The following is a 24057-nucleotide window of genomic DNA, read 5'->3' as shown; positions in this document are numbered from 1 at the left end:
CGAGCGCTGACAGCGCTAGTTTGTTCCTCTCAGTCGCCTGTGTAATAGGGGCTTAGGCTGAGGCTTCCTGCTCTGTCTGTGGTGATAAGAGGAGGCTGCTGTAAAGAGATCTGTACAGCATTGCAACATTATGTGACACCAGTAGATAGAGGAGACAATAGCAGATCCCCTTTAAATGACCTTTTCACAGGTCAAAGAGCACGCTCAGTGGTGTTTTACATTCATCTCAAGGGGGCAGACTCTGTCTATTGTCTGTTATGTCCATGAGTCTCGCAGTAAAGCATGTCACTAAATGCTGTTAAGAACAACTTAGGCAAGATGGCAGCCCACATAGAAATGTAGGAAAAATAAAATATATATTTTTTTTTTTTACAGAAAATAGAATAGAAATAGATTAGAATAAAAATTAAATATTTTAATATTTAATTTAGGTGACACCTTCCCTTCAATGGCCATACCTAATCTTTCATTAACTACATATATGTAGTCACGCTCTTCAGCTATTCATAGCGCTCTGAGGCTTAGGGTCCTTTTACACGGCCCTACTGTATATGGAGCTGTGCAAGCGTGTAAGTGAGCGCCGATCAGCGAGATTGAAAAGGCACGACTAATCGATCGGTCAGGCGGCACAAACGATCACTGATGTGCAGCAGACAGCTCCAGCTCCTTGGCTGATCCCTGACACTTTTACACAGGCTGATTAATTAAAAACACCACCTCCTGTAGGGCATACAGCAGCTGATAAGTACTTTCTGGCACCAGTTGATTTAGAAAAAAAAAAAAAAAAACCTCCAGAGTACCCCTTTAAGTTAGGCTGAGCTGTAATACCAGACACAGCCTGTGGACAAAAAAGGTGCTGTTACTTAAAAATGTTTTTTGCTAATCTCTTTAAGGAGTTAATTTTTCATATAACTTCCTAATCTATTAATGTAGGTCACCAACTCTTTAACACGGCCAACTTGTACATCCTGTGCCTAATAGAAATATCAACATTTGTCTATCAAATGATGCTTCAGGCTGCTACAGTAAACTTGGAAGTCAACCCTGGCAGGTTTCCCTGAACCAAATTCATATGCAAAGTGTGAAGTATAGATTGAGAGAGAGATGAGAATGAGAGAGCGAGGGCAATATACCAGTGTGATGGTCGAGCGAGCGCGGGCGATATACCAGTGTGATGGTCGAGCGAGCGCGGGCGATATACCAGTGTGATGGTCGAGCGAGCGCGGGCAATATACCAGTGTAATGGTCAGGACGCTCCTCGCAGAGGGACGGAATGCCACACATTCATAGGAGAGGTGACACATTCCTATATGATCAGCAAGATTTATGTGTAATGCAAAGCCTGCCAAGAATCTGGTTGGTGACTGAAAGATTAACTCACTTTCTCTAGTAAAAAAAACAACTGATGTTTCAAGTCTTCCAGTACTTATCAGCTGCTGTATGTCCTGCAGGAAGTAGTGTATTCTTTCCAGTCTGACACTGTGCTCTCTGCTGCCACCTCTGTCCATGTCAGGAACTGTCCAGAGTAGGAGAGGTTTTCTATGGGGATTTGCTCCTGCTCTGGACAGTTCCTGACATGGACAGAGGTGGCAGCAGAGAGCACTGGGTCAGACTGGAAATAATACACCACTTCCTGTAGGACATACAGCAGCTGATAAGTACCTGAAGACTGGAGATTTTTTTTTTAAATAGAAGTAAATTACAAATCCCTGGCACTTTCTGGCACCAGTTGACACTCATACAGCAGCTCATAAGTACTGGAAGACTTGAAAGAAGTAATTTATAAATCTGTATAACTGTCTGGCACCAGTTGATTGGAAAACTTTTTTTCCCACTGTACCCCATTAACTTTTTTAAAGCACAAATAGTAATAATACATGTAGCCATATCCGTTCGATATCCCAAATATGTTGAGCGTCATTTTCATTGAATATTTCTGTAGGCAAAATCATTACATCATAAAAAAAAGGATAGACGTGCCGAGACCCTCGTGCTTAGTAGTGTGGTGGTACCATGGAGCATCTAAAAAATCCTTGAAGTCTTATCTTTGCTGGCCCATCAATAATATTCTCCACCAGCTCCGCTGTTATGTATAAGGTGGCCATGCTGGTCCTGAGCCATTGCAGATACTTGTTACTAGGGAGTAGGAGGTAATATTACTGCTCATGGACTACAGAGATGAGGCTTGGGATCAGGCCCGGACTGATAATCTGGCAGGCCGGGCAAATGCCCGCTGGGCTGCTCAGGTTATCAGTCCGAGGGCCGCCGACCAACCCCCCTCCGCTAGCCCTACCGGCCGCCGCCGCTCTGCATCTGCTGCTGCTGCTGTTACCTGCTTACATCTTCCGTCATCAGCAGCCCGATGCAGACCGGCCCCGGAGTCTCCCAGCTCCAGCCCCGCGGCGCCTGCAGCTCTCTCATCTACTGCTCTGTGGCCGGCAGTAACGGATGACGTCACACGTCCGCCGACGTGCAGTACATGAGAGAGGTGCAGGCGCCGCGGGGCTGGAGCTATGAGACTCCGGGGCCGGTCTGCATCGGGCTGCTGATGACGGAAGATGTAAGCAGATAACAGCAGCGGACCAGAGAGGACCGGAAAGAATCTGCTGGATCCGAGGTGAGTATACTTTTGTTTTGTTTTTTTACAATGTGGGGGTTGTACAGGGGGAAATGCCATGTGGGGGCTACAGAGGGCCACATTTACTATGTGGGGGCCTGCATGGGGGGGGATAATATGTTATACTATGTGGGGGCTGACTACATAGGGACCTATACTATGTGGGGGGGCCACATGGGGGGGGTAATATTTTGGGGCTATACTATGTGGGGGCTGACTACACAGGGACTTATACTATGTGGGGGGCTACATGGGGGGGTAATATGTTGGGGGCTATACTATGTGGGGGCTAACTACACAGGGACCTATACTATGTGGGGGGCCACATGGGGGGGTAATATTTTGGGGCTATACTATGTGGGGGCTGGCTACACAGGGACCTATACTACGTGGAGGGCTGCATGGGGGGGGATAATATGTTGGGGGCTATACTATGTGGGGGCTGACTACACAGGGACCTATACTATGTGGGGGGGCCACATGGGGGGGTAATATTTTGGGGCTATACTATGTGGGGGCTGACTACACAGGGACCTATACTATGTGGGGGGCTACAGGGGGGGTAATATGTTGGGGGCTATACTATGTGGGGGGCTGCATGGGGGGGATAATATGTTGGGGGCTATACTATGTGGGGGCTGACTACACAGGGACCTATACTATGTGGGGGGCTGCATGGGGGGGATAATATGTTGGGGGCTATACTATGTGGGGGCTGACTACACAGGGACCTATACTATGTGGGGGGCTACACGGAGGGGGGGATAATATGTTGGGGGCTATACTATGTGGGGGCTGACTACACAGGGACCTATACTATGTGGGGGGCTACACGGAGGGGGGGATAATATGTTGGGGGCTATACTATGTGGGGGCTGACTACACAGGGACCTATACTATGTGGGGGGCTACACGGAGGGGGGGATAATATGTTGGGGGCTATACTATGTGGGGGCTGACTACACACGGACCTATACTATGTGGGGGGCTACAGGGGGCGGGAATAATAGGTTGCCGTTATACTATGTGGGGGCTGGCTACACAGGGACCTATACTATGTGGGGGCTACATGGGGGGGTAATATTTTGGGGCTATGCTATGTGGGGGCTGGCTACACAGGGACCTATACTATGTGCGGGCTACATGGGGAGGGGGTAATATGTTGGGGCTATACTATGTTGGGGCTGGCTACACAGGGACCTATACTATGTGGGGGCTACAAAGGTAGGATATACTTTGTGGGCTACACAGGGGAAAGGGCTATACTATGTGGGACTGCACAGGGCATCTATATTATGTGTGAGGGGGCTATATCATTTAGGGGCTGCACATGGGGACTTGTGCTATATAAGTTCTGCTGCTCAGTGGGACCTATGGTATATGGGGACTGCTGCTCAGGGGAGCTTACTATAGGGGAGCATTGATGTTGCCTATATAATGACATAACACAGAGGGTCTAATACTATATAGGCACATATTGGGCCTGACTGCTTATGTGGGAGCACAGAGGGGGCACTGTTACTGTGTAAAGCAATGGGGAATATAGGGTTATGATGAGGTATAAGGTTAGGATGATGCTAAAGCGTGGAGTCTAAAGTGTTTGTCCCACAGATTCTGGGGAGAAGAGTCATGGCTGGAGAAATCTTCATGATGGGCTGAGCCAGATGGAAAGAAAAGGAAAAAAACATACAGCTTTGACTACCAAGAACGTCACTTATGATTCATGTAGGAAGACGCCTCCTGTAAGTCACTGGATGTAACTGCACAATCATGCATAATCACTTTTTAGGTGCATTCACACGTACAGGATCTGCTGCAGATTTGATGCTGGGTTCCGTCATTGAGTAACAATGATATCTGCAGCATGAAATCTGCTGCAGATCCTGTATGTGTGAACACACTCCTAAGGCCTGTAGGTCCTTTGTATAGCTGGATCTCTACCTCTATTTGGTCACTGCTAGAGATGAGTGACCTTACAGTAAGTTTAGGTTCACATGAACCCAAATGCTCTGAACTTCATCTCTAGTCAATGCTGAGGTAGAATATTGCATTTTATATACTGGTGGTATAAAGGGAATATTAATAGACAGTACAGCAGTATTATCCAGTCACTGTATGGTGATGATGGCGGTGGTCATGGTGTGCTGTATTATTTGTCCTGTGTATACTTATTTTATTGGTAATACTTGTGTTCACATAGTGGATTTTATTCAGTGACAGTATAGTGGTATTAGTCATGTTGTAGTGATGATGGTAGTGGTCACAGTGTTGAGGTATTATCTGTTACTTGTAACTCTTACATAATCCAGTCCTACAAGGAAAGCGGATTATGAGCAAACAAATAGGCTCTGTTCACACACAGTATATAGGGCCATTTTAAACTCTATAATGGCTGGTGTATGGGACCAAAAACCAGAGGGAAAAAGGGACCAGAAGCAAAAAAAATGTATAAAAATCAATTTTGTTAAATTTTTGGGGGTTTCAACTTGTAACAATATCATTGTCTTACTAAATATATAGATAGATAGATAAATAAATAGATACTAGATAGATAGATAGGAGATAGATAGATAGATAGGTAGGAGATAGATAGATAGATAGGAGATAGATAGATAGATAGACTTTGCACCATTCCCATCAATGGAACTGAGGTGCAATACAACACAACACGACCTAAGTGTGATATGGTATGTGGGCTGGAGGGGTGTGAGTGCCAGGGCTGATTTTCAGTCCCAGTCCGGCCCTGCTTGGGATCAATAGCGCCACTAGTTCTTTTTCTGAACTTTATCTTTATAGTCTCTCTATCCATCCTCTATTATTACCTCTGTGTCTGCATTGTCTGACGCCTCCTATCTGCCCCCCCCCCTTGTCTCTTGTCCGCCCTGTCTTAGTTTTCTTCATGTTTTGTGTCCCTTTTACATATTTATTGGTTATCTATATTCTCCTCTCAGCTTTGTGGTTTATCATTTATTGCTTCTTTTAATCCTCATACAGCTGACAGCGCTCGTTTGCTCCTCACAGTCAGTCCGTGCAATAGGGCATTTACACGATCACCTGGTCACCCTTGAGGCCCTATTCCACGGGCCGACTGTGAGGAGCAAACGAGTGCTCTCAGTGCTCGTTTACTCCTCGTTCCCAGCTCGCTGCCACCGCTATTACATGCGGCAGCAGCGAGCGGGTGAGAACGGGAGGGACCACGGGCAGCTGCGGGTGGGCTGCCCGGGTGATCTCTAGATCGTACAGGCAGCCCATAGAGGAATAGTGGCAGTCTTCTGGCGCTTCTATTCCACGGAGCGACGGCAGCAGATCACTGCAACGATCAGCCGACATGAACAATGTCAGCTGATCTTTGCCTTCTATTTCACGGGACAATTATTGGCCGTGGAATAAGGCCTTTAGATTAAAGCAGAAGTCCGGGCACAGACATTTTTTTCCAAAAGACCCGGGAAGGAGGCGGCTGAACATAACAACATGCACCTACCTCCCCGGCTCCAGCACTGGGGTCCGCTGTCCTCCACTCCAGTTCCTGGTACCCAGCCAGTTCCTGATCTCCACCGGTAAGCGGCCGGGGGACCAGGAACCGGAGTGGAGGACAGCAGACCCCAGCGCTGGAGCCGGTGGGGTAGGTGCATGTTGTTATGTTCAGCCGCCTCCTTCCCGGGTCTTTTGGAAAAAAATGTCCGAGCCGGACTCCCTTTAAAGTGACTGTACCATCAGGCCCAGGCAGAAGCACTGGAGACGGACCGACCCACCCTTAGTGGGAGGAAACCTCCGCCCCTCTATGACAGGGCTCCATTGATTTTAATGGAGTCACGTCATGGTGGGGCTGGAGTTTCTTCCCACTAAGGGTGGGTCGGCCGCCTCCAGTGCTTCAGCCTGGGCCTGGTGGTACAGTCACTTTAACATTGCACCTTTGTTCTAAAGAACTAACATTTGTACCATAGAAGAGGATGTAAGGCTTCTAAGCGAGTGGATGGCATTACTCTCACTGGTATCCCTCCAAATTTCCATTAAGGGACCCAAATGGAGGCACACAATGCATTCTAGTCTCGGTTGATGATTTATTTCTTGAGAAGGTGCAGTAAGACGAAGCTCCCGATCGAGGTTCGTCTCCAATTTAAATCGTCTTTAAGCCACCCATGCACATCAGACTCCTGTAGCGTACGTTCCTGCACCAACAATCGCCAATATCTGCTTTGAGGGAAGTGGAAGGAATTATCGACCATGTTTAATTTGCACAGCGAGTCCTGTTGCTTCCTCTCCTAAGATAAGAGGGTCAAGAGTTGTAGAACAGTTCCTCCTTCCTAGAATTTGATATGTTAATAGAGGGGGAAGGGTGAACTGTTGTCGTATATTGTCTCACGTACGGCTGGTTGCAGTATATCAAATCTGGCAGCAAGCCACAGGAGGAGGGTTTACAAAAAAAAATGTTGGGGCTATGTTCATGTTGATAGTCTGCCAGTTATTTGCATAATCACGGGCGTCATTATCAAATAATGGCCATTATTTGGCCTCAAAATGACGGCTGTCCTAAAAGACGGACGTCCAACGGCCAAAAAAAGAGACAGTGTAAACATAGCCTTCAAGTGTACCTGTTGTGGTTCAGGCTTCTGAAGGTCCGTCTGTAGATGCAGTTGCCAATGGAAGTTTGGGTTGCCACAGTAATGTCCTAGGAAAAATTCTATATACCGTGTTACCCTTATACTCACCTCTCCCCTTTCCCACTGGCACTAACATTGGTCATGACTGCGATAGAACCCAGGACGGATTACAAATGCAGGAACAAGTAAGGGTGAGTATGTGATTAAAACATCTACAATAATTTGCCCCCACTCCAGTTTTTTTTTCAGGTCAGCAATAATTCACCTAGTCCTGCCATAGAAGCCCACGTTAGCTAAAACCTCCATGACAGCCATTATATCACTTAACATTTTTCAAAGAACCTTTAGAGCTGAGCAGTGGCAGATTAAATGTACCCTGGGCCCCGGGCTGTCCACCCAACCTGGCCCCCCCGGTCAATCCACCCACATTATAATCCACTTCTGCCCCCTCCCCCAATGCTGTCCCCAATAAACACTTCCTGCCTCCCCTCCCTGCTGGCCCCAATAAACATAATGTTTGGTCCCTTGCTGCACAGAGCATGTCAGGAGAGGAGGGGGCTGATCTTACAGGGGAGGTCACAGGGTCACAGCAGCACAGAGGATGTCAGGAGAGGAGGGTGCTGATCCTATAGGAGATGGTCCCCCTCTTCCCCCCTTATAGATGGTCCCCCTCTTCCCCCCTTATAGATGGTCCCCCTCTTATAGATGATCCCCCTCTTCTCCCCCCTTATAGATGGTCCCCCCCCCCCTTATAGATGGTCCCCCTCTTCCCCCCTTATAGCTGGTCCCCCTCTCCCCCCCCCCCTTATAGCTGGTCCCCCCTCTTCCACCCCTTATAGCTGGTCCCCCCTCTTCCCCCCCCTCTTATAGCTGGTCCCCCTCTTCCCCCCCTTATAGCTGGTCCCCCCTCTTCCCCCCCTCTTATAGCTGGTCCCCCCCTCTTCCCCCCCCTTATAGATGGTCCCCCTTCCCCCTCCTTATAGATGGTCCCCCTTCCCCCCCCCCCTTATAGATGGTCCCCCTCCCCTCCCCCTTATAGATGGTCCCCCTCTTCCCCCCTTATAGCTGGTCCCCCTCTCCCCCCCCCCCCTTATAGCTGGTCCCCCCTCTTCCACCCCTTATAGCTGGTCCCCCCTCTTCCCCCCCCCTCTTATAGCTGGTCCCCCTCTTCCCCCCCCCCCTTATAGCTGGTCCCCCCTCTTATAGCTGGTCCCCCCTCTTCCCCCCCCCTCTTATAGCTGGTCCCCCTCTTCCCCCCCCCTTATAGCTGGTCCCCCCTCTTATAGCTGGTCCCCCCTCTTCCCCCCCCCTTATAGATGGTCCCCCTTCCCCCCCCTTATAGATGGTCTCCCTCCCCCTTATAGATGGTCCCCCTCCCCCTTATAGATGGTCCCCCCTCTTCCCCCCCCTTATAGCTGGTCCCCCCTCTCCCCCCCCCCCCCTTATAGCTGGTCCCCCCTCTTCCCCCCCTCTTATAGCTGGTCCCCCCTCTTCCCCCCCCTCTTATAGCTGGTCCCCCCTCTTCCCCCCCCTTATAGATGGTCTCCCTTCCCCCCCCCCCTTATAGATGGTCCCCCTCCCCCCCCCCTTATAGATAAACGGGTGGGCATTAGGGAAACATATAGGAGGACCCGGCCTCCTGCCTACTGCCTACTGCCCCATGACTGTGGGCTTGTAGATAGGGCCTGGTATAGGCAGGGCTAAGGGAGGGGCCTAATCTATAAAAGTAACTGCTCCCGCTTCGGGTCTCACTTCAGGCAGGAGCAATTCCGGCATTCCCACCCTCCCTCCTTTGTTTTTGATTGGGTTTAGGGCTCAATAACCGATGGGTGCAGTAGTATTGGCGTAATCTAGGATACATGTATTACACATGCCATTTTTTTTGTTTCCCTCTTTGGAATTTCATTGCTGTCTCGTCTCACAATTGGTATAGATGGTGTTAATGACCCATTCCAACACTGGACATGGCTTCTTGTGGTCTCTCTTGGCACAGCTGACTGGGCAATGGGATGGGGGAGACTTAGTGGACCCAGTTATTAGCCCTATTCCAGCATAAATGGGTTTGTCTCGGTGTCAGATTCTCTTTAAATCCAGTGTTTTTTTTAGCCCTAGAATCACAAAGAATCTATATAGAAGAGTAAATTCTGGTACTATTGCAAACAAAACTCTTGCTAAGTTGGAAAAAATAGAAGACTGCAGAAATGTCCTAAAAAAACCTACAACAGCAGCCCGAGGGGAAGAGGAATATTGCCGAGTTTGTTATTTCATTCTAAGCGAGGTCTGTTCGGGGATCTCTGTCTGCCTGGAATAAAATCTGCATTGCAGTATCTTTACTCATACGTCTGGAGGTTTGCTGCTCTGTAGGAAGACAACAAAGTTCTCTATCCATTCCACCAAACTATGATTAATTGATGTAAGTTGGGGTTCAGTGAACACATTGCTTTAGTGATAATATAATAAGTGTTTCCAAACAACAGTTTGTTAGTACAGGTGTCTGCGATCGGGAATACAGGCAGAGCTGCACAATATACTGCCGCTTGCTACCAAAACAGCTAGGCTAGTGCAACCCCCCCCCCCCCCCCCCTACATTATTGCAACCTCTTCCTTTGCTACTGCAACCCTCTACTTTTTAATCTACTGAATCGACTCCTAGTGTTGAGCAGAGAGGCAGCAGTATTTGGGGCTGGCAACGTTCATTGGACCTGAGGCTAAATTCACACGTCAGGAAATACGGAATCCATTACAACCCTTTATTTTCAATGGTGCTATTCATACATCCAGTTTTTTTGCAGATCGACAATCCGTGACGAAAAAATTGGACATGTTGTAATACGGTCCGTAATTACAGAACAAACACCCCAATAGAAGTCTATGGAGAGCACAAAATTTGCGGAGAGTACATTGCAATCCGCAAAACCATCCGTATCACGGATCCATTTTCTTATGACATTACCAAGCTCCTCCTGCCAGAAATATCCTGCCTGATAGAAATGACTGGAAAATGGCCCCCAGAAGACCAGGTGACCTTTTTTGGGGGGGTTGGGACATCATTTTTGCCATCCCCTCTTTTTCTTCACTACAATTTTTTTTGCAGATCCACAAAAAAACGGATAAAAATATGAAACACAATACGGATGCAAAACGGATGATTTTTTGCGGATTGCAGATGTATACTGACGTGTGAAAATATACTGACGTGTGAATGTGGCCTGAATGCTCTTCATTTGACTCCGGGAGGCTGGAGGAGTTGGATGCCTCCCTGGCAGGACTCCCTAGGGCTGCATGCAAGCTCTGCAGCTGCAAGAAGTCAAATAAAGAGCGTTCAGGTTCAGAGAACGTTGCCGAATAGTACAACCTCTCTGCACAACACTGTCAGCTACAATATTGCAACTTCCTTCCAGCAACATTAGGATTTGAGGAGTATTTAACAATAAGATCCCTCGTAATCTATTTCTGGCAGCCCTCACATCTACAGGAAATCCAGGCTCCATTGAAATCATGTTCATCACTTACAGTAATAGAATATTTTCATCATATAATTTGGAGTTCCCCTTGCAATAACTCTTGATAATGGAGAGAGCCAGCTGAAGACATCTCCTTCCTTTAAGTGTATTGCCTTGAAGAATACCTGAGTGCAAAAGGAAAGAAATTGGGCCACTTCCAATGGTGTTCTCTAAGTTGCCCCTGGGACCCCTCTTAGGGTCCTATTACACGGAGCGATTTTTAACAACTAACGATAAACGATTCAAACAAGATTGTTTATCGTTAACATGAAATCGTTCCCCATATTACACAGAACGATAGTCGTTAGTTATGATTGTTACTGTGATCGTTATTGCGATTATTACTATGATTGATTATTCCTTCTGATCCCAGCAAAACAATGAACAATGTGCCATTACACTGAACGATTAGTGAACAGATGCGGAACTTGAGCGAACGAATGTGGAATTACAGCGAACGATTAACAATAATTTAAGGTTGAGATCTAAATCAACGATCAATGACATATGAACGATTTTTCGATTGTTGCCTGCAATTACACAGAACGATTATCGTTTAAATTCGAACGATATAACGATTTTTTGCACTATATTCGTCCCGTGTAATAGGGGCCTTAGCATCTGGTCTTCACTGCTATGAACTAGCAGAGCGGTCCTGGTATGGGTGCTGGCCGGCCCATTAGACTAGGAGACACCAGTGTAAAGTAATAAAGGATAATGCAAAAGCAAGTCATTGTACTGATCTAGGTCTTGGGCTGGAAGTGGAGTAGCATAGTCTGGAGCAGGTAAACAGGTGAGGGTGGGCAGCACCCAGTAGGTTTGTAATAAACAGTCCAGGTCTGGAGAGGACAGAAGCACACTAGGTACATATTGCTCAGGCCTATCTGTATAAAACCAAGCATCAGGGCCCTATTATACGGAGCGATAATTGGCCAAATCAGGCCGATTCAGCTGATTATTGCTCTGTATAATAGAGAGAACGATCAGACGATCATTGGCTGATCGGTTCTTTAGGTCCAGACCTAAAATCATTGCGATGACGACTGTAGTATAAAATAATAAAGTATTAACTTACCTTACCACATTCCCTGGTGTCCTCAGGGCTTCCCTGCTCTCTGCAGCTCTGTCTTCTGCTCCCCCTCTGCATTTACAGGCCGCGGCCGCTCAGCCAATCACTGGCCAGGACAGGCCGCCTGTCAGTGTACAGACCGGAACCAAAGGCAGAGCTGGAAACAGCAGGGAAGAACTCCGAGGACACCAGGGAATGTGGTAAGGTAAGTTAATACTTTATTATTTTACAGTTAAGGCAAGGGCTGCACAGCCTTCGCTAACAATGTCCGTGCAGTCCTGAGAGTCGGCCTGTGTATTTGCTCAGTAAATGAGCGCCGGTCTAGCAGATTGGTGCTTGTTTATAGTTTATGATCAGGCCATGTAATAGGACGCTTAGGTACTAAAATAAAAACAGAAACTAAGGGCCCTATTACACGGGACGATTACTGTGCAAAAAATCGTTATATCGTTCGAATTTAAACGATAATCGTTCTGTGTAATTGCAGGCAACGCTCGAAAAATCGTTCATGTGTCGTTGATCGTTGATTTAGATCCGAACCTAAAATTATCATTAATCGTTGGCTGTAATTCCACATAGTTCATTGTTTTGCAGGGATCACAAGGTGTAAACGATGATAGTAACAATCGCAATAACGGTCATAGTAACGATCGTACTTTAAGACCATCGTTCTGTGTAATATGGTGAACGATTTTAGGTTAACGATAAACAACCTCATTTGTAATCGTTTATCGTTAGGGTAGTATTACACAGGCCGATGAAGGCCCGATAATAAATGTAAACGAGCAGCGATCTGCTAGATCGGCGCTCGTTTAATGGGCCTATTACACGGCCCAATAATCGTTTAACAAGGGCTGCAGGGACATTGTTACCGATGTCCTTGCAGCCCTTGTTTAAACTTTATACATTACCTATCCAGGTTGCAGGGCTCCTCTTGCGCTCTGCTTCTCCCCGGGTTCGCGCGCTCCTGCTTCAGAGCAGCCTGTTTTAGCTGACAGGCCACTCAGCCGATCACTGGTCATGGCGGTCCCGGCCAGTGATTGGCTGAGCGGCCTGTCAGCTGAGAAAAGCCGCTCTAAAGCTGCAGCTGAAGCAAAGCGCAAGAGGAGCCCTGCAGCCTAGATAGGTAATGTTAAAAATCGCTCTGTGTAATAGGATCCTAAGGGTACTATTACACGGAACGATAATCGGCTGAATTGGCCTGATTCGGCCGATTACAGCTCTGTGTAATAAATACAACGATCAGCCGATGACAACGATCAGAACGGTTAGAACCTATATTTGTCGGGCGCCGACCGCGCACCGCTACGTTTAATAGCTATGCCCGGCCGGCGACTGACGATATACGTTACCTATCCACGCTCCAAGGCTGCTTCTGCGGTCTGCTTCTCCCCGGGTCCCGCGCGCTCTAGCTTCAGAGTGGCAGGCCACTCAGCCAATCACAGGCCGTGGTGGTCCCGGCCAATGATTGGCTGAGCGGCCTGTCAGCTGACAGGCCACTCTTAAGCTAGAGCGCGCGGGACGCGGGGAGAAGCAGACGGCAGGAGGATCCCTGCAGCATGGATAGGTAAAGTATATAGTTTAGGCAAGGGCTGCAAGGACATCGGTAACGATGTCCTTGCAGCCCCTGTTAAACGATTATTGGGTTGTGTAATAGGCCCAGTAAACGAGCGACGATCTAGCAAATCAGCGCTCGTTTATAGGTATTATTGGGCCCCCATCGGCCCGTGTAATACCACCCTAAGGGCCCTTTTCCACCGGACGATTATCGTTTGCATAATGGTTAACGGTTAACGATCTCAAACGACCGCTATTGCGAAAGACCTGAAAACGTTCACTCATTTCCATGGAACGATAATCGTTACTTATGATCGTAATTGCGATAGTTTTTTTCTTCGCTATTTATTCGCTATTGCGTTCGTATCTATTGCGAACGACCGAACGACGTCTTATTCAATGCGAACGATTTGCGAACGTTTTGCGAACGAGCAACGATAATAATAGGTCCAGGTCTTATAAAGCGATCAACGATTTCTCATTCGGTCATTAATCGTTAACTGCATTTCCACTGAACGATTATCGTTTAGATTCGAACGATTTAACGATAATCTAAATGATAATCGCCCGGTGGAATAGGGCCCTAAGTCTAAGAAGGTCCTAGGTGTTGGGGTTGTAGACTGTGTGGGCTGAGGACTTGTTATCTCTTCTTACATTCCACAATCTTGTCTTTCCCCCAAATCTGCTTTTCTGCAGAAAAACCAGTGATGTCATTCGCTTTCTTCATCCTGTAAAATCTAGGACAAACTTTTGGAGCCAGCCGGGCTGAATGACGGAGGTTTAACAACACTTGTCAACAACAGCTATAAAAGTAATTATCCAGGACGGACTGTGGCAAATCGTTTCAACTTTTTCGACAGAGGCTGCAAGTCTGGAGCCTTAATTCCAGCTTCACACAATGTTCCGGCCTCATCCAGGTAGTCAGGATTCATTTATGGTAAAAGCTATTGATGACCCATGGCTTTCCCATCAAGCGCAGACAAGGTTTGTTTCCAATCTGTGAGGGATAATTAAGTTGAGGCGTCATTATCACCGGGATGAGACAGTGGGGCCATCACAATTGTTGTTGGCGGGGGGAAGGGGGCGAAATTTTTGAATTCTTTACATACGCAGCGGCCACAATTAGCTGTTTTGATGCTTAGAGAATAATGAAAGAAGAGAAAAACGTACGTACATTGTTGGAATACCAAGTAACACGTCAGTGGCAAACCCTGACGAATGAAGCAATCTGTACGGCCGCCAGCGAAAATCTATTTATTTTACAAACCAACTGGTTTCAGAAAGTTATATAGATTTGTAATTTACTTCTATTTAAAAAGCTCAAGTCTTTCCATACTTATCAGCTGCTGTATGTCCTGCAGGAAGTGGTGTTTTCTTTCCAGTCTGACACAGTGCTCTCTGTCCAGAGCAGGAGAGGTTTTCTATGAGGATTTGCTGCTGCTCTGGACAGTTCCTGACATGGACAGAGGTGGCAGCAGAGAGCACTGTGTTAGACTGAAAAGAAAACATTTCCTGCAGGACATACAGCAGATGATAAGTATGGGAAGACTGGAGATTTTTAAATAGAAGTAAATTACAAATCTATATAACTTTCTGACACCAGTTGATATGGAAAAAGATTTTTACTGGAGTACCCCTTTAAGTCGACTTACATTTCGGCTACATATTAATGTATTTTATGTGATGTCTTATATCAGACATGGGGAACCTTTAGCCCTCCATCTGCAAAACTATTATTCCCATCATGCCTGGACAACCAAGGCCAATGTTTTTTTTAGCAGATCAGAGCATCCCAAATGAACATTTGTTTTTCCAATGGCTGATTGCTAGCCCTAATAGGGCCCTTAGTTATAAAAGGTTTTTCTGTGACCTTAAAGGGGTACTCAAGAAAAAATATAAACTTTAAACTGGAAAGTTATATAGATTTGTAAATAATTTCTATTTAAAAATCTCAAGTCTTCCAGTACTTATCAGCTGCTGTATGTCCTGCAGGAAGTGGTGAATTCTTTCCAGTCTGACACAGTATTCTCTGCCCAAGTCAGGAACTGTCCACAGCAGTAACAAATCCCTAAAGAAAACCTCTCCTGCTCTGGACAGTTCCTGACATGGACAGAGGTGGCAGCAGAGAGTCAGACTGAAAAGAATACACCACTTCCTGCAGGACATACAGCAGGTGATAAGTACTGGAAGACTTGAGATTTTTACATAGAAGAAATTCAAATAGGTTGATGTGAAAAATGCTTCCCCCCCCTCATGAGTACCCCTTTAAGAGCTAATGTTGCCAAATGGTCCCAAATTAATGCTACGATTGTACGTTGAAGTGAGGTTTAAAAATAAGCCAATATATCCTCTTACCATAATCTATTACTATAAATGAGTAATTATATGCTTTAAAAATGATGGGATAGCAACAAGAGAACAAAACATAGAGGCCCAACATAGGAAGTTTAAGGTTTAATCTCATCAAAGCAATAAAACGGCCATTATAACAGCAGATTGGAGTTGTACTAATAACATTATATGATAATTGTCTGTATTTCTTTGGATGAACCCAGGAACATGAAGAGATGCTGCAGACGTGTGCTGCGCTGACTCACTCTACATAATGCTAACTTACTTTCCCATGAATTAAACCACAATGCACTAGATAAGGATTTACAAGAAGAGTATTTCCAAGTTGGATAAGTTTTACTCTTTGTATATATAGCAGTTTTATAGAGTTAAAGGGGTACTCTGGTGTCAGAAAGTTATAAAGATTTGTAATTTACTTCTATTTAAAAATCTCAAGTCCTCCAGTACTTCAGCTGCTGTATGTCCTGCAGGAAGTGGTGCATTCTTTCAAGTCTGACACAGTGCTCTCTGCTGCCTCCTCTGTCACAACTGTCCAGAGCAGCAACAAACCCTCCTAGAAAACATCTCTTTCGCTGGACAGTTCCTGACATGGACAGAGGTGGCAGCAGAGAGCACTGTGTCAGACTGGAAAGAATACACCACTTCCTGCAGGACATACAGCAGCTGATAAGTACTGGAAGGCAGGATATTTTTAAATAGAAATAAATTACAAATCTATATAACTTTCTGAAATCAGTTGTTTTGAAAGTAAAATATTTTCGCAGGAGTAACTCTTTAAACTTTAAAGTGTAGTTAAACTTTTCCTACTTTCATTAGAAAAATAACTGTATTACATGTACCGTAAAAGGTGTAGATGAGCGAACTTTTCAAAAGTTTGGTTTGGTAGGTTCATCGAACTTTGAGTCTTAGGGTCCATTTACACAGAAAGATTATCTGACAGATTATCTGCCAAAGATTTGAAGCCAAAGCCAGGAATGGATTTGAAAAGAGAAGAAATCTCAGGCATTCCTTTATGACCTGATCCCTGTTTATAGTCTGTTTCTGGCTTTGGCTTCAAAATTTTGGCAGATAATCGGTCAGATAATCTTTCTGTGCAAATGGACCTTAAACTGAACCTTAAACGTACCACACTAGAAACGATTGCAGCTTTTTAGTTGTTTTAGTGCGGTTCAACAAATTCGCTCATCTATACTTACCTGTCCATGCTCCTCCAGTGACCTCTTTCTCCTGCAGCCACCTTAAGCCTGTTCCGCCAATCACTGACTGAGATGGGACAGCGCAGCGGCCAGTGATTGGCTAAGTGGGCTGTCACTCTCATCAGGGAAGTGACAGCCTACTTAGCCAATCACTGATGAGACAGTGCTGCTGCCAGTGATTGGCTGAGCGGGCTGGAGATACTGGAGACCTGTAGAAGGACACTGGGGGAGCACGGACAGGTAAGTATACCCCCCCCTTTTTTTTTTAAATGTCTATTTTATTGTGCGGCAGCCATCTTTCTAAACTCGTTTGGAATGAATCTCGGTTTATAAGTTTTGGTTCACTCATCTCTAGTCAAAAGTTTTGATTAATTAGTGTTTTAGTGATGGGCGGCGGACGCGGCCGACTAAAGTATAAAGCAGACAAGGCACCAACCACTTGGTTACATTGTAGTTTTGTGACCCTTAGATTAAAACAGTAGAAAGCCGGAATTTGTGTTTTATACAAAAGGATTTCGCATTATTGTATTCAAAATAGTTTCTTTTTTATACTTAGTTCTTTTCTGTGTAATTTCCGTTCTGTCTTCTGAGCATTGCCGTAGGTGTAGTACATGTCTTTCCCATGGGCATTGTCTTTTATAACGTGCCTTAGCAGGTGTCTGTGTTAGGAGTAACTGGATAAGATCTAAGGAGATTTATTACCGTCTCGGAAGAGCTCAAGTTTCATTCACATATCTTCAGTTTTGCAGAATTCAGTATCCTCTAATTATTTTGCACTTTTTCCCCCTGTAAAGAGTCATTTTGTAAAAAGAAAAAAAGAAAAAAATGGAGATGCAGTCGTGATTCCTATAAAAACATGTCACTCGTAAATTGCGCAAGGTGGACTGGAAATCCATTTGTTTTTTTGAGACCAAATGAGAAGATACATAGGGGACATCATCTGACGGTGAGCGGTTGGGAGAGCCCCATACAAAGGGATATGGCGTACTCCAGAATTTATTTTTTTTTTTTCAAATCAAATCAAATTGAGTCATAAAGTTATATAGATTTGTAATTTGCTTCTATTTAAAAATCTCAGGTCTTCCAGTACTTATCAGCAGCTGTATGTCCTGCAGGAAGAGGTTTATTCTTTCCAGTCTTACACAGTGCTCTCTGCTGCTACTTCTGTCCAGCAGACGACTGAAAGACAACGACTGTGATAGCAGCGATCTGCTGCCGTTGCTTTTTGGCTATCCTTTATGGGCTGCCCGGACAATCTAGGGTTCACACTGGCAGCCCCACCCCCCAGCACCTCTCCTGCATTTACCCGTTCGCTTCCGCTGCATGTAATAGCGACGGCAGCGAGCAGGGAACGAGGAGCAAATGAGCGCTGACAGCACTTGTTTGCTCCTCCATGTCGCTCCATGTTATAGGGGCTTAATTGTGGATAAAGATAAGAGATTGAGAGGCCTGGCCTGTTATTTTCCAGAGAAAAATTATATTTGACTCATAGATTGACATCTGATAACAGATAAGAACCTGTTATATACGCCCTTGTGTTATGGCCTAAAAAAGCGGATGTGACTAAGGTTTAAACCTGCGAAACCTCTCGGATATCTGGAGAATGCGGTAAAATATATGCGTTTCTTTTATGTAAAATGAGGGTTATTAGGACTGTAACTAAGTGAGGTGTGGGAGAGTCCTCCCTGGCAGCTCACAGGTTAAACACCTTACGACATACATTCGGGGGAGGTTATTCATGCCATATGTTCCGCATTTTACCTGCATTCTTTACTATGTGCACTATGAGTTCATAGTTCAGAATCAAGGTCACCTATCTCCTCTACTTTCACTGTTCATTTAAAGGAGTTATCCAGGATTAGAAGAGCACAACTACTTTTACTGCCACCCCTGTTCTCAGGTTGTGCGTGGTATTACAACTCAGCTCAATTCACTTCAATGTAACTGAGTTACAAAACCTGCACCCAAACTGGGGACAAGAGTGGTGCTGTTTCTGGAAGAAAGTGGCCATGTTTTTCTAAGCTTGGATAATTTCCTTTACAGGGATAATAACACAATATGATTCTAATACAGGATACGTCTAGAAAACATTTTTAAAAGAATAATATGGATTGACAAGGAAGTCTGCAGCGAAAGCCTGGGGCAGGCTCTGGGATTTCTGCCATGCACTTTGATATGCGATGGTTCTGTCTACTCAGTACGGGTCCTCGGTGTTAGGCTATACGCTGTAATTTCTAAACTGAATCTGCACAGAATCCAATTAAAGAAGCAGAATCCCATTGAAATAAATGGAAGCAGTTTGGCACGCAATGGGGGAGATTTATCAAACATGGTGTAAAGTGAAACTGGCTCAGTTGCCCCTAGCAACCAATCAGATTCCACCTTTCATTCCTCACAGACTCTTTGGAAAATGAAAGTTGGAATCTGATTGGTTGCTAGGGGCAACTGAGCCAGTTTCACTTTACACCATGTTTGATAAATCTCCCCCATAATGCATTAAAACCCACGAGAAAAACAACAACATTGGTGTGGATCTGATGTGCTACCCAACTATGCCCAGAAGATGGATCTCCTCTAGGTTTTCACCCTTTGGCCCCGTTCACACAGAGCAAGAGGGGCAGAATACCGTTAGCCTCTGTGTTATAATGACAGTCTATGGGAGGCGTGCACGCTGCATCTCTCGGCGCTGAAGGAAGAACATGTTCATTCTTCATCGCTGAGAGACGGTGAGCTATGCGGGGCGCGCACCTGCCATAGAGTGTCTTTATAACACAGAGGCTGACGGCATTCCGTGGCGGACAATTCCGTCCCTCTTGCTCTGTGTGAACGTGGCCTTTATCCCACTCCTGGATGCGGAAGCTTCTGCTGAGGGGTACCAGTAGTGGTTGCTTGCCAAGTCATTAGAAGATAAAGGCCAAGGCACTGAGGAGCCAGGCAAAGGCAGATCTTGGCCCAAGCATGGGTTGTGGATATGTAGTAGGGTGGCCGCCAGTAGGCACCATACACCAATGGGAACAAAGAAATAAGTCCCTTCTTTCATCATTAGATTACCGGTGGCTGAAGAAGTTGGATGCAGCACTAGGGAGTCCAGTAAAACATGGATATATCCATAGGCCGTACATATTTTCCCAGGACTCCCTAGGGCTGCATCCAACTTCTGCAGCCACCGGTAATCAAATGCCTGCCGAACAATCGGACTTGATCATGCCTGAGCTGCCCTCATCTCTAGTACTAACTACTCAGAGAATCCCATAAGATATCCCCTTTAGAGTTGTACATTGTGCGGGGATCGGTACAGATAGCCACTGGTTTAGCCAACTGTCCCATATAGTCAATAGGTATTATGACAACCATTGAGAGCTCCTCGGACTGCAGTTTCTGAAAAGCCGATGTATAATAGTGTTATAGTTGGCACATCATGAAGTGTTCCTCCCGCAGACTGATAAGCCGTATCAATAGGGAGAGGCTGCTGTGGAAATATCTTCTATATTTAGTGCCGGCGCTGAACACACGAGGTGATTTAGAATAGCGATGGGATGCCAGGAACCTCCATGACCTTATGATGTTAGACCTAGCTACATTACAGCACTGTCAATAACACTTCACACAAAGGTCTGACTCTAATGGGGTCTGCTGAGAAGCATGTGCTCACTATCGCCTTGGGTGTAGATGGAATCAATACTGCCTCTTGTTAGGGGCCACATGTGTAAAGGCCAAATACAGTGTTCCCTGTTCAGCTGAGAAACGCAAACACGTTATCTGTGTGGACCCATATGTATTTACATAGGAGAATAAAGCAGCTTCTGTTCTCACATGTTCTCGTTTTCGCCAGCAGGATAGACTTAAGGTCCCCATGCACCTTAGACTCCAAACCCACCTCTCGCAGCGGGTCAGGCCGTCAATCTAAAGGCCGTATTACACAGCGCGATAATAAAGGGGGAATGGTCAGTAATCGACCAATAATCATTTCATGTAATAGGGCCTTTAGGTTATGGGGCTCTCCCAAGGAACCAGTCACAGATGATGTTGGTGGAGATAGGGGTCGGGTTTGATCAGGTGCCAACCCTTTTGTTTCAGGAGAAATAAGCCATAGTCAGAGCTTACCTCTCCCCATAGAGAACACATCAAAGCTTGGATGTGCTGAACACTCCTGTGTATATGTCATAGGTGGAAGACATTGTTCGGCTGTTAGTTATTGAAATTGTATGGGACCTTTAAAGGGGTTAACCCAAGATCAAAAGCCTTTCCCTTTCCGCAGTATAGGAGGTAACTAGTTTTTTGGTGGGGGGTCCCATGGGGTCCTTGTAATGGAGGTTAGCAATAAAGGTAGCAGCAGTGCACCTATAGCCAACACTCCACTCATCCTCTATGGGGCTTGTGAACATTGCCAGGTACAGTGCTCAGTAGAGATAAGTAAACTTCACGGACATCCGAACCCGAACTCTGGACATTTGACTACCGGTGGCTGAAGAAGTTTGAGGCAGCCTTAGGAAGTCCTTGAAAATATGGATGCGGCCTATGGCCTATGGTTGTATCCATGTTTTCCAGGAGTCCCTAGGGCTGCCTCCAACTTCTTCAGCCATCGGTAGTCAAATGTTGAGAGTTTGGGTTCAGATGATCCCGAACGTACTTGCTGTTTGCTCATCGCTAGTACTCAGGACAGGCTGCCAATATTCAAACTATTTGGTGCAAACACCCAACACCCTGGCATGGAGCCCACATACAGATGACTCCCATTATTGTGTATTGGCCGTGCCAGGATACGGCAGTTCAGTTCCTATCTACTTCAATGTCAGACGGGCCGCAGTAACCTGACCCAGCCATTACACAATGAAGGGAGCTACAGTATATGGTTTTAGAGTGCAGGGGGTCTGCCAACAGCTGATCCGTGGGGGTTCCCAATCTCATGAACAGTCTATTTTGAGGAATAGCTATCAACTGCAAAGTCATGGACAACCCCTTTAAATACACTAGTCATCTCCATTAGTATACGCTATAAGTAGGAGATACTACTGTTTGTAGAGGTAATATGCTAACTAAACTACTCTATATGATTCATACAGCTTTATAAGACAGGTGGACAGGGCTTGTCCTAAGGGGACACCTTCTTATACCTAGTCCAGTATTTAGGCTGTCTTTGCAGTGACCAGGGTATAATGTGTTAAAGAATTCGCTGTCTATTTTAGGCACTGTTCAGATTAGCTGACATTCCATAAGCTTTTAATAAAAAATGGATTTCATGGCATTTGATAATAAAAATCTCCGACACTTTATACTTAAATCTCATGTTACAAACACAAAAAGTAATAAATAATAATATAGTGTTGTGTGTTTTTTTTTCTGTAGCCGTGGTATTGGTTATGCTTGGTATTGGTTACGCTTGGTATTGGTTACGTTTGGTATTGGTTATGCCTGGTATTGGTTGTACCTGGTATTAGTTATGCTTGGTATTGGTTATGCCTGGTATTGTTTGTGCCTGGTATTGGTTTACCTGGTATTGGTTGTGCCTGGTATTAGTTACTCCTGGTATTGGTTGTGCTTCATATTGGTTACGCCTGGTATTGATTGTGCCTGGTATTGGTTGTGTTTGGTATTGGTTTATCTGGTATTGGTCATGCCTGGTATTGGTTGTGCCTGGTATTAGTTACCCTTGGTATTGGTTGTGCTTGGTACTTGTTATGCCTGGTATTGAGTTTCCCCGTCATGACATTAGCACACCTTAATAATTTAAAGGGATCTGTCACATTAGAAAGGCAGTTCGATCAGCCAGCAGCATGGTACAGAGCAGAAGGAAGCAAATAGATTGATATATAGTTTAGTGGGAAAAACTTGTAACTTATTGCACTAAGTCCAGTGGGCTGTCCTAATCAGTGATTGACAGCTATCTCCCTGTAAATCACTGGATAGGACAACCCACTGGACCCATAAGCCCAGAATGAGCAGTGATTTAAGTCACTAAGTAGTGATGAGCAAACATGGCTTTGGCCGAACTCCAATGCTCAGCACTTGACTCCGGGCTGGAGGAGGTGGACACAGCCCTATGCAATCCTGGAAAACAAGGATACAACCATAGGCCATGGGCTGTATCCATGTTTTCCAGGACTCCCTAGGGCTGCATCCAACTTCTTCAGCCAATAGGAATCAAATGGTGAGCGTTTGGGTTCAGCAAGTTCACTCATCACTATCGATAAGTTCTGTGTTACACTGAATATTTTCCCACTACGCTATATATCTATCTGCTCGGCTCCTCCTGCTCTGTAACATGCTGCTGGCAGATCAGTGTGTCAGGTTCACTTAAAGAAAAGGAAATGCCATCTCAGAGGTTGTACATACCTTTGTGCTTAGTATGACGGGTTTGTTTGCTGTATATAACAGTCCAGCCTCGCAGGGGCATCTGAGTGGGTGTTCAGCTATAATGAGTGGTATGTTTTAGGAGTGCCACTAAAATCACTGAGACATTAGCACCCCGCCCTGCATGGATGCCTGTGGTCACACCGTGCTATTTCAGTAAAAGGATTTTCAAGATGACCTTTCCAGAGTCAACCCGAACAAGTACCTGCATGACGGCCGGGCAGATGGAAAGCCAGACGGTGTTTGGCAGCTTTCTTGTTATTTCGGTAGAAGTTTATCGTATGTACGAATGTATAATCTCACTTTTTGTTTTGTTGGGGTGTTTTTTTGGACATGTTAAACCTCAGAATGTACCTGACTCTTGGCATTCCAGTAAAGATTACCACGTTCATCTCTCTAGGTAGCTTTAATTCCTTAGCTGGATTTTCCACTGACTTTTTTTCCATTGTATTTTCCGTTATACCACAATAGTAGCGATACTATACTGTCTTTAATATGGTGGTGCTATAGTGCAGCAAGTAGCATTGTTGGGCATTGTGTGGTGTTCTCCCGGTGATGTTGGTCGGAGGAATGGCCGGTCACTTGCTAGGTGTTGTAGTGTGACACCACTCTGGTGATGGATGGCCGAGATACAGCTGGACCTTAGTATGTTGTCACGTGACGCCAGTGACAACATGGGGGGCACAGAGGTGTGATGGCACGCCTGCTTTTAGTTTGGAAGGCTGGTTGTCATCTGGACGGCTCCCCACCTATATCTAGTCACTGCTCTCTGCCTGTCAGCGCGCTCCGAGGGGATGAATGACAGGCAGAG

At 45.7% G+C, this 24057-nt stretch overlaps 1 protein-coding gene and 1 pseudogene across 2 annotated transcripts in view; one reads left to right on the top strand and one right to left on the bottom strand.

Annotated features, from left to right (window-relative positions):
• CCDC200 (coiled-coil domain containing 200) overlaps positions 1-23299 on the bottom strand; it is a 101796-nt gene extending 78497 nt beyond the window's left edge. For both annotated transcript variants that reach the window (XM_069952681.1, XM_069952684.1), the window contains exon 1: positions 23229-23299. The gene's annotated coding sequence lies outside the window, so the exon portion shown is untranslated. The remainder of the gene's footprint in view (positions 1-23228) is intronic.
• Positions 1-24057, top strand: part of LOC138772585 (catenin alpha-1 pseudogene) — a 719716-nt pseudogene that overhangs the window by 365113 nt on the left and 330546 nt on the right.

The sequence above is a fragment of the Dendropsophus ebraccatus genome, chromosome 14, assembly GCF_027789765.1.
Source record: "Dendropsophus ebraccatus isolate aDenEbr1 chromosome 14, aDenEbr1.pat, whole genome shotgun sequence".
In the NCBI taxonomy this organism is placed as follows: domain Eukaryota; kingdom Metazoa; phylum Chordata; class Amphibia; order Anura; family Hylidae; genus Dendropsophus; species Dendropsophus ebraccatus.
This window is presented reverse-complemented; position numbering and strand designations above follow the sequence as displayed.